The sequence below is a fragment of the Drosophila gunungcola genome (assembly GCF_025200985.1).
Source record: "Drosophila gunungcola strain Sukarami chromosome X unlocalized genomic scaffold, Dgunungcola_SK_2 000034F, whole genome shotgun sequence".
Taxonomy (NCBI): Eukaryota; Metazoa; Arthropoda; class Insecta; order Diptera; family Drosophilidae; genus Drosophila; species Drosophila gunungcola.
Window position 1 is genome coordinate 306,558 of NW_026453187.1, and position 12,053 is coordinate 318,610.

The following is a 12,053-nucleotide window of genomic DNA, read 5'->3' on the forward strand; positions in this document are numbered from 1 at the left end:
TGTGTTGCCGATACGAAGCCGCAACAGCTGCCATTTGCTTATGTGTGTGTTTTGCGGTGCTTCTGTGAGTGCTTGCTCACTGATGTATATGTTTATATAATTCCCACTTACCGACGCTGCTACACAAGTTTATTGTTGCTCCCGCAGTCGGTTCCTTCCCCGTTTCTGTTTCCCATCGCCACCTTGTTGCCCGTTTCTTGGCAATGTTTGGCTTTTATGTGCCTTAGTCAGGCACTTGGAGAAAAGAAGATTAAAGTCTTAGCACAAGGGCTTAATTAAAAAAGGTGTTTTTTTTTTTTGCAAGACTCTAGTGATGTGAAATGAAAATTCTTAAATCTTATGAACGCCTGCAATTAAAACTGAACAACATAGCTCTAAAAAACATTGGGCGTAATTAAATCTACAAATTATACTTTAATGCTGTTATTTTTATAGTTTTGTATTACTTAACAGTTGGCGATGGGTGTTTTATCTTACCAAAAATCGAATTAATAATTAAATACAAAAGTGCTCAAATTATTTTAATTACCATTAACCATAACACATGGCAATGCTTACTTTATTTATTTAAAATGAATAGATCTAGGATTTGCATCAGTTTTAACTTGAGATAACTATAAATAGTTTTTTTTTGTCAGTGCATCCTTGGTGCTGCAAAAACGGGACAAGCAAAACCCGAAACTCTGGCAAAATGAAAATTATGCTCTCTTTGGCATTAAGTTTATGAATAACGAGCATATGTAAGTCGGACTCGAAGTCTCTTGCTCTGCATGTGTGTTGGGGTGTGTGTGTTTGACTGTGCGAGTGTGGGTGTGCCCTTCAGTAAAGCTTACAGGAATTTATTTTGTGCCATAACTACACAAACACTCGCAGGTCGTTTGCTGTCTGCCGATCAAAAGGTGTTAAATTCTGTTGTTACTAAGCGCACAAAGCACCACAAAGACATGCACCACCAACTGAAATGGGCGGTGGGCGTGGTGCTGTTTGCATAAATAAAAAGAGCATATTAATTGTTTCAACCAGCAAGTACCCTCTGAAATTTTTCCTAGATTTTTTTAGTTTACATATATATATATTTATATATATATATAATTATTTATCACTATGGACGGCAGAACATATCGTAATTTGATATCAGATATATTTAAAGGTGCGATCGTCACGAATTTTTTTCTCATAAATGATAGAATTCCTCATGAATACTAGACAAAGTGAGCCGTTTTCCTGTAATAAATTATATAAACATTTTATTTATTAAATTACTGTACTTGCTTTCATCTTTTCAACTGCGCCAAATACAAGATACCCTTAAGCTAAGAGGCTTACATTTCTTGGTGTTTTTTTTTTGGCAAAATTACTTGTTGACATTTTTTTTTAGTTTATTCAGTCTTTTTGGGTGGAGAAATGCAGGTTGGTGTCTGATAACATTTGGCCAGAATTAAATACTATTTTCTCCACCCCGACGAAAATCATGCACCTTTCAGTTTTTCTCAACCTATTGTATTTACCTTACACATTTATCCCTTACTTTTGGTTCTTCACTGGATTTTCCTTTAATTTTGAAGCTGCAGCTGTCGTCTTGCAATTGTTTGACTCAATATTTCAGCTGCTTGGCAGCTTTATTTTAAATAAATAAAGTCTGCTTCGGTGTGGGTATTTGGATGTTGTGTGCCTCAAGTTACAAATAAAACGCAACCGAAATGAGCTTAAGAGCTTATGGAACGCTAAACAAACATCGCAGCGCACAAAGCCGCGATGCCACCCACACAAGCTCACCCACACACACACACCACACACACACCCCACACACACATACACACACAGTAGTAGCTTACAGCTGACTGACTTGGGGTGCCAGATCCTTAGTCTTTAGTCCTTGCTTTCCGGCACAGAGAAAAAATGGTAACAATAATACCCCTATTTTTCATTGTTCTAAAGGGTGTAAATGGGCTCAAGACCGTCAGACATTAATATAGTTGACAGTTTTATGAGCACGATGCAGAAGGCAATCAATCTATTTTTAAAATAAAGTAATTGATAGTTTTAGATAAAAAATATAAGAAAAATTGTGAACGATAAATGTTGCATTTCTAAAATCGTGTATCCCAAAATAATTACTGAAGAAAAGAAGATTTTTAAAAAATTTTAAAAAGCAAGTTAAATTGGAACAGTAATTCTTTAAGAAAAGGCTTTCAACACATTTAAATAAAACTATTTAATTAAATAATAAAAATTTTATAAATAAAATATAAATAAATATTTCTTATAATTATGTTGTCTAAAAAATTTATAAATTGAATTATAGATATTTATTTCTGAATTTGTATGCCAAATTTTTTCGAAATTTGTTTGCAGTGTGGCTCTGGCTTGCCTGCGCTAGCTTGAAAGCGAATCGCTTTTGCCTTTTATGACTAAGTCAAATATGAAAGTAAGTTGCCAACAGCTCGCTGACTGACTGCCACGCCCCTCCCGCCGGCCACCGCCCCCATCTGGAGGTCCTCTCAAGCCAGGCAGCTTCCCAGAGGGCAGAGAACAGGACAATTTGATTTATTGCCACTTAAAAGGCAACATTCAGTTTTCTTTCTTTCTGTGTTTTTTTTTTCCTTTCTCTTCAGATGGGGCAGGGGAAAATAAATAACACGTTTACACATCCAAATGAAGCAGCCACAACAGAGGCGGGGGCTGGGAGGCAAAAAGGGGGCTAAAAGGGGGTGGGAGAGTTCCGAAGTTGTTGAGAGTCACAATGGCGACGAGATTGTTAATAAGAATGCATATATTATGCCAACACCGACACGTCACATGTGTGCTGAAGTCGCGGGAGGGGGGACATAGAGCCCCCCTAACTCCCACCCTCCATTGTACCACGCTTTGAAGGCCGCTCAACCCCCTACTCGCACAGTTAGAAACTTGCTGTGCGCATAATTAATCGCTCGTCCCTCTGAAACTGACGTCGCCCATTTCATTTTTTGGCCCCACTCAAATGAGCCGTGAATCGAGCAGCAAATGGGGATGGGAATAAAATAGGGAAAGTGCAATCGAGACTATTAGAAGGCCATCGATTAGACGAGTGCACTATTTGCCAATCGATTATCTAGGCCTTAGCATAGAAACAAATAAAGTTGAAGTACATTAAAGCAGAAAGCGTAGATGTCAAAAAGCTAATCGTTTATAATATTTAGTAAATGTTTCAACAATGGATTAAGGACGAAACTATTTCGCATTTGATTGGCTTTCCTAAATGTATAAAAATCACTATACATTTAAGCAGAGACAAGCAGATTTGAGATTTTAAGACTCGTATCTAAACATTTATTGTTCATAGAAATATATGTTTGTTTTGTTTTTTTTTTATATCGATTTGCTTCACCTTACCATTGAAATTGATATAGTCTAAATAAATCATATGTTAAATGGGCAACGAAACCTAACCACTGCTTGTCATAATAAATTGTATTTAATAAATATATTGTTGAGCTGCAACTCATTTATTATATAGCCTACATTTGGGCCTTAAATCATCGTCAAATCTAGATAGAGGCGATCAATGTGCCGTTTTGGATTGTAGCATTGTAAAGCTCTTTTCACTTTTGATTATTTATTCATCGCATGCGGATTAAGTCCCGTACGTCTATTCAAATTTATTCAATGCAAAAGTTTTCCATTTTTACGGACCGTACATTTATATACTTGTATGCTATTTATAAATTGCCATAAATTATTTTTATATGTTTCATTTCAGTTTTAAACTAGAACACGAAAACATGGCACATAATTTTCGCATACCTTAAAAACGCATTAAACTGCAATGGCGCCAAAAGAGAACATATAAACATGAACATAAACATGGACAGGACATGGACACATACATACACACGCGTACACACACACACACACATACATACATGGACAGTAGGGGCAATCTGGACCGGAAACGGAAGCGGAATCCCCACCATCCAACATCCAACATCCACCATCTACCGTACCACTCCCCTACCCACTTATCAGGCATGCTTGATTTCATTTGAAAAACAAACACATGGATACATTCTGTTAACGTGGCCGAAATTGGCCAAAATTTATGACCGCTGACCAATTTTAAAATAGCCAAGCGCGCACCTGGGTCACACCTGCGCATAATGCGGTTAGCCCAGACCGTTGTTTAGAGTAATTCAGGGGTATTAAGCAGGCGATGAGGGTGATAAGCTAACAGGGTCGGTTTGTCAGTGGGTTTATACTATGTTGTCGAAAAATCATAGCTTGCGTTTACCTTATACAAATTGTCACAAAAGGCACCCTATTAGTTAAGAAGAATTTAATTATGGATTTTACCGAAGAATAACTTACTTTTTCTTGTAATTAATAGTATAAGCCAGTCGAAACGCTGAGCTAGGAACGACCTTATATGTAATACTTTGCAAATTTTTAATTAAAAAACATAAACTTCACTTGCTGTGTTCCAGTGATTTGTTGCTGTGCGTGTTGATTTACTTATGCCACGCCCCCATTAATAGCTCCAACGGCCGCCACTTTTGTTTTGTATTTGTATTTCTTGCCATAGAATTTTAATTGAATTAGCCTTTTAGCGTTTTTGGCTAATTTGCATGTTGTGCCCAAATAAAACATTTGATGATGCAGCATGTGCGTTGTGGGGTGTGCAAATAAATGTGCAATTTTTATGGAGCCTGGTTTTTAGTTGGGCTTGCTTCAGTTTAGTTCAGTTGAGTTTGGTTTTAGTTTAGATTAGTTTTAAATGGTTTATTCGGCGGCCGGGTTAATGTTCCAATTAAACGAATGCGGTAAATGCCCCAATAATAAATTGGATACGCGCATTTCCTTGCCACTGCAATCGAGAGGAGTAGTACAAGAGCGATGCGAGTATTTTTATCACATAATTATCAACGGTGCCGCAGGCGCAACTCATTAAAATGCAGACAAATCAAATTTTCATTTTCAGCTACCCGCTTTTCGCTATTTTCCTCCCGCGGGCCATATGTGAGTTGGAAAAAAAAAAGGAAAACGGGAAAGTTACATTTAACGAAATTATAATTTGTGCATGGAGTCGGTTTTAATTACACGTTTCCTATCGGGGGCCTGGAAAATTGATTCCCTTTGATTGTCGAAATCCCGGAAGAATTGCTGCGTTTTAAATAAAACTTTCCCCTCAAAACTGCGGACGAAACTGAATAAAATTTATTTCGGCCAGTCAAATGCTCACTAGCCTTTTACAATACAAATTTGAAAAAATATATACACAAAATGGCATAAGAAAAGACCCAAAATATTTGGAAAGAATCTGCATGCATAAATGGTTGAGTTGCATTTTATTGCTCAATATTGGAAATCATAAAAGCATTTTTTGATTGCCTTTAATACTTTCTAAAATTTAATAAGAATCTCTGTCTATTTTATTTTTCATACCAACCTGCATTTCTTTTTCATCAACAAAGAGAGTATAATACATTTACCAGCTGTTAGAAAGGAAGGATAAAAAGGGTTAGATATATACAAATTGTTTGCTTTTTATGAAGTGAAACTGCAAGCTTGAATTCCTTTTACTTGGCCTGCTCTGCAGAAATATTCCCAAGGCGGCTTCTTTATTACACGTTTTTAAAGTGATTCTTCTTATTGCTGTTTAGTTTCACAAAAATTCGCCGAAAATGAATTTCCCAGATGGGACAACTTGTGTTGTAATAAATTAACTAAATTCTGTAGAATCTTAAAGGATTACAGCAATCGACGTTTTAAAAATATAATATATTTGATCAAAAATGTATTGTGATTTTGTAAAGTCATTGTCAAGTTAACTATTTCTATACTCAAGTGCATGATTTGCATATTTTTCTTTGTCGAATGGTTTCTTTGAGAAATGTTAAATTGAACACCAGGTACCCCAACTCAGATCGTGTAAAGAAAAAATCATATTGCATTCCTTTGTTTTGCCTGCCCCATTTTGTGAGCTACAGCCATTTCGTTTCCAAAGCCGGAGGCAATTAATCTGGCAACAGCTGGTTGGACTGTAATTACTTTTGTAGTCCCACCTCCGAACACCTGGAGCCGTCAACACTTTGTTTTTGCTTCACTGAGCTGAAAAATTATGCATAGAGCCCATTCCTGGGCATTTGCCTAATGACGAGCCGTTGATTTGTTATGTTCATTATTCGGCAATGAACTCGCCGCCGAAGACCCCATTCCAGGGGTCACTGGGAAAGGCCTTCGGGGCTCGAATGGTTGGTTGGTTGGATGGTAGGATGGTAGGATGGTCGAAAAGTAAGCTGATGAACTCTGTAAAACTAATTAAAACACGTGGAAAGCACACAAGCGGTGTCCGAGAATTGCACATGAATAAATGAGGAGGCCGGTTGCAAACCATAAAACCAAACCAACCCATCGGACGACAATGACCTCAAGCCATCGCTTGACCCGCAAAACTTAAACCACTTTAAAATAGTCTAGGCCTGTGGTCTTGGGGAATTAAGTGGGAGAGAGAACAAACCAATTAGGCACCGAACAAGATCTGTATATTATTCATTTCTGTACTTAAGTCAATTATAATAATAATCTTTAACCATTTGCTTTAATTGAAAGGTACATGAAATATTAAGAACCATAAATAAACAGTAGAAAACTTAATATTAATCTCCATATAAACATAATAAAATATTTTTAACTTTTTATTTATCAACAAAGTAATTACTTTACTTTGCTCCAAAAGCTTTGATGTACTTGCGTTCTTTATCAAATATTATATAAATATTAGAGAACCATTAAAAAAAAGTAGAAAACATAAAATTAGTCTCCATGTAAAAATAATAATATTTTGTTTAACTTTTTATTTATCAACAATTTAATTGATTACTTACTTAACTTTGCTCGAAAAGCTTTTAGGTAGTTGCGTTAAAAATTGTAATTAATCATTATAGTAACCATTTTACTTCGGATGGATGCTTCCGTGCAGTTTGATATTCGATGCGAACTCCTTTTTCATAAGACTCGCCAATTGCCCTGCAGTACTTCCCTTGGGTTGGATTGGATGGACAGCCAGTAATTAATATGCCTCTTTTCCGACTCTTGTTGCTCTCCTCCCGGAAACTGTTGCAACTTTCAATGGAGTTTCAATTTACTTGCCACCTGTCAGATGGATGGAGTCGACTGCGGATGACAGTGAACTGATGCAAGGATGCAAGGATGCAAGGATGCGAGGATACAGGATTCCGGGGGCGGGGGCGAAATTTCTGACAAATGATGGCTGCTTTGTTCGCTGGCCGGAAATGCAAAGTGCAAGGCGGAAGTTGCTCATATCACACGCCGCGGAAAAATACATACAGCGCCATCAGCACTCTGCCCAACCATTTCTGTGTCAATTAAAACTAAGGTTGCGGCATTTACCCCTCTTGATCCTCAAAAAATTCTACAATCCAAGCAAATAAAATTACAAAATATTGCACATAAAAGGGAGTCCACGGGCAACGCAGGACAATCCAAGAACTGCCATTCACTGTTGCCCACTAACCAACCGAAAAGCTACCAATTCGACAAATGTAACCAGCTTGCTCTGGTCTCAACATATGTCCTGCATCCAACTCCCATCATTTGGTTTTTATTATTCGACATTCGCATGCCCTTTTGGGCAGATAAGTTTAACCCATTTTATTTGGGAGTTTACAAAAATTTTTTCACTGATAAAAAAATTAAATAGTAAAAATATATATAAAATTTTTAAACTAAAATATTAAGCTTAATACTTAAATTAAATTAAAAATCATTAAATATTTTAATTAATGTTGAAAATATTAGATTTAGATGCATTTTATTTTCAGATAGTAAAATCAGTCCTAAAATAGTCAATCGAAAATTTTTAATTTTTTTATGTTTAAAAAACTAATACCCGCAATGGATTAAAATCAAAGCGAAAAATGTTTAAACTGAGTACAAAATATTTGTACTTACTACGTTTTTTTGACTAGTATATTTAAAGGCGTTTATTTTATAAATCAAAATTTTTAGAATAATTAAGATGACAAAGTCCAGTCTCTTATATAATTTTTCATTATTGTCTTAGTAGATGTGCTCCTGCTTCGACGTTTTCCATTATACCACTTTGTTTCGCCCATCGCTCTTGTCATGATGTTTCGTACAATTTCCTTTTAAGTCCGTTTTTCCGATCGCTTTTGAAAACCTTTCGGTCTTAGAGCATTTACCTTACCGCACTTTGGCTCGCGCTTTTCCAATAGCCTTGATTTCCATCAGCGATACGGCCCACCACCCACTCACAAGCTCAAAAAACGCCAACCACCACCAACCACCCCAGTGTGACCACAGAGACCAGTGTGACCGCGGTGCGCGGTGCATTAAAACGGAAGCGGAAACTAAAAGCAGTTATATTTCTGTGCACTTACATGCGAGCTCCTGTCCTTTTTTGTTGCACTCTATTTTCGAGTTTTTCTTCAGCGATTGGTGGTCGGAAAAATGTGGGTGGGAGCGTTTAGTTCGGGATAGTTTTTCCAGGGACAGTTTTGTTTGGCTTGCCTTGACTTGTTGTTGTGTTGTGTTTCTTTTTTTCTGCGTTGAATTTAGTTTGTTTGGAAATTTGTGCAACTAAAAAGCATTCACTTTTGAACTTTATCAGTCGCCGAGGTTTCGATTTTCGATAAAACGCGAGAGTTCATAACACACCGTGTGTGTGTATGTGTGTTTCTCGTTTCAATTAAGTTTCTACGCTTTTTGTTGGGTTTTTTTTTTTCCTGTCACTTGTAAATTACGTTTTAACGGGTGTTTTTGCTATCGAAAAAATTTTAATTAAACTTTGATGGTCAGGGGATAGTTATAGTATCATGCATCGTCAAATTGTCAGACATTTTAATGTTTATATGATAACTTGTATCAAAGGTCTAATCTCATTTTAAAAGAATCTTTCCCTCTTAATATTATTAATCAATATTAAATATTATATCTCGCCTGAATAAAATTGTAAATCCTTTTAGTATTTTATAAAAATTATGATTATGATCTTTAAAAACAATATTGTCAAATTTTGATATTTTCTCGTAATTTTATTTTCTACTTTTTTTAAATTTGATAGTCACGCCTTTTTTATCTCTCTCCTTCCCGTTCCCCTTTTCCTCTCCCCTTCTCGTTCTCTCTTAATCGGCCAGCAGGGCGGCCATTATGGTTTTTTGGGACGCCATATTGAACAGTGACAGCGCCATCTAGCGTGCAATTAATGTGATTTACGATCATACTTCATTATATAATAAAACTTTCGCTCGTCGCTGCGTGTTTCGAAATTTAAAGAATTTTCTGAAACGCCCCCGGGCCACGCCTCTCACCTACACACACACGCACACACATGCAGGTTGCGTTTCTGGTGTATAAACATGTGATTAATAATGAAGGAAATAAAAATAAGGTATGCACAAAATGAAATTTAACAAGAAGTAAAAGGCAGAATGTTGAAATCGACGCTTCAAATACCCTGGATCGACAATTATTTTTGAAGTTTTTTATTGATGTAGACATTTCAAACTAATTTTTTTAATTCATAATCTGTATTATTGGATTAAAATTAAAGAAAATTTATAAATCATTATGTTTATAAACAAAGTGATGGTATCAAAATTATTAAAGAACTTATTTTGTATTTAAAAAAGGAAGCAAACTTTAAATGTATTTTCGGATGTTTCAAAATTGTGCTTTAAAAAATAATAATATATCCTTTGCAGGAGCATGAAAACAGCAACAAAGCGAACAACGGCGCGAAAAACACTGAAACAAAACAAAATAAAGCGAGGCACAGCGAAAAAAAGGAATATAACAGAGTCCAAAGCCAGGAGGCTATGAAAAATCCTTTCGCGACAGGACCAAGGGGTCGGGGGGGAATTAAATATGCGTCTCATGTAGACGCTTTTCCCGTTTTTTTTTCGCTTCGCCCGTATTTATTTATTTTATGTGCGCGGCTGTGCGTTTCGGGTTGAGATATTTGAAGAAATTAAAAAAAGGGTGAAAAAATGAATTAAATGCGTATTGCATACATTTCTGGGTCATTTAGGGAGATCCCCAGAGGAAACATTGGCTCCATTCCAGGCAACCGGAAAGGGATTCGATACGGCTGGCCTAAGGAGAACGTTATTTTGGGGACTCATAAATCAGAGGCACATCCTTGCAAAAGGATCTGGCAGCTAAAGACTTTCTCTTGAAACCATAATATTGGAACTTAATATGGCAAAATTTAAAAAATATAAACAATTTAAATTTCAAAGCCAATCAGAAAAATTTTTAAATTTATTAATAAACAAATATATGTTGATAAGATTAGAAACAAGGTGAACACCAATCAGACTTTTTAAAATCCGTCTGTTTGTAAATATGAATCTACAATTATTCCAAAAACATGAAACAAAAGCTTTTAATTTGCATAGTTCCCGGGGCAAAAAGCATTCGTGTGCTCTTAAGATCCCTCGACCCTGACCAATTGACAATTCCAGGAAAATTCATTTCTCCTTAACCGCAACTATTTAAGGTAATGCGATAACAATACATATTTGTACAAAAGACATAAGCTCGCCTTTATATATATATATGTATATATGCTAACAGCAAAATAAGTTTAAGAACAACATCAACAACAAATTGAAGAACGAAATGAAAATACAAATAAAAATAAAAGTAAAAATAAAATAAAATGAAATGCCAAGCAAAAGGAAAATAACAAAACGGGGGAAAAATACGGAAAACAGCAAACTTGTCGTGGGTTAATAAAGGCGGGGTGGTTGGAAAAAAAGGGGGGGCGGCTGCACGAGTATGTGGGCGGAGGTCGTTCACTCAGGTGTGAAATTTTATTGAGTCGAAATACGAAATATATGCAAATTGCGAAATAATTTAATGACGCGTTTAATTGGGTTTTTAGCGAGCAAAAGAGGGCCTCACGAACTTTTTTAGCAGGCTCTGCTGTCTGGTATTGGTATTCCTTCAAGAAGGATTGTTTAGGGCCTGGGCTGATTGGAAAACTTTTTTTCTCTTCCTCTCTGTGCGCCGCGAATCAATTGAAATTGAGCGCTAATAAGAATTTGATGGGCCGCGGGTGTGATTTTGTAACAATCCAGTCAAAGTTTTATCATTATCATGACTACGTGAAGGTCTCGTGCCGAAAAGCGGGTAATAAAAGTAAAAGGAGTCCCGGAAATGCCATATATATATATTCTCACGTATAATTGGCAAGAGTTCGTTTCGCATTTCATTTGCATCTGATATGTGCCATTTAATTAGCACTGAGTGAGCAGAGAAGGCACTTTCATTAACTTAAAACGAGTGCCGTCTTTCGCAAGTACTTTACTGTACTGTATGTACAGTAGATGCCAAAAGTTGCTGTCATATTCATAAGCTAAACGCAAAAACCGCTGAGTGGGAACAAACTTTTGCAGCAATAGCTGGAAAAGCAGCAAAACCAGCAAAAGCAGCAGCTGTTGAGGGCGGCTTGAAAAGGGGACGGGGCAGGTGTGGCACAAAGGTGTAGCAGGTGACACACTCATCAACGGAATAGAACGGCAACACCAACTCCACCTCCACTCTCCGCAGATCCCCTGGAAATCTGCAAGCCAACCCTATACATGTTGCTCCGCTCGCCATTGAACCAAAGTTACATTTTCGTTCATAACTTTGTATTTGTCAACGGCTAGGTACAGTGTTTACTGCTTACTGAATATGAATATAAATATGAATATACCTGCAAAAAGATATATTCATTTCAAAAAGTTTCTTTTTAGTGGAATCATACAAAACCAATGTGTAACTTTTAAAAATGTTGCATTACAATTTTTCAAATATTTAATTGGGGGAAAGCTTTATGTTATTGCCAGAAATATGTCTGAATTTATTTTTGCTCCAATCTCACAGTATTACTTTTCAAATTATTATAAAATTTAAATTTCGAATTGAGAGAGCAGTTCAGCAACAGGTTAATTTTAAAATATAAATTTTAATTAAATGCATCTATATTTGATCGCATATATGATAATCCATAAGCTAGCCAAATAGCTATAAATATATTTTGAAATATG

General features: G+C 36.2%; 1 long non-coding RNA gene across 1 annotated transcript in view; it reads left to right on the forward strand.

Moving 5' to 3' along the window:
• LOC128260642 (uncharacterized) overlaps positions 1 to 3,955 on the forward strand; it is a 57,736-nt gene extending 53,781 nt beyond the window's left edge. The window contains exon 4 of the long non-coding RNA XR_008268154.1: positions 3,740 to 3,955. This is a non-coding gene — a long non-coding RNA (uncharacterized LOC128260642). The remainder of the gene's footprint in view (positions 1 to 3,739) is intronic.
• The last annotated feature ends 8,098 nt before the right edge of the window (positions 3,956 to 12,053 follow it).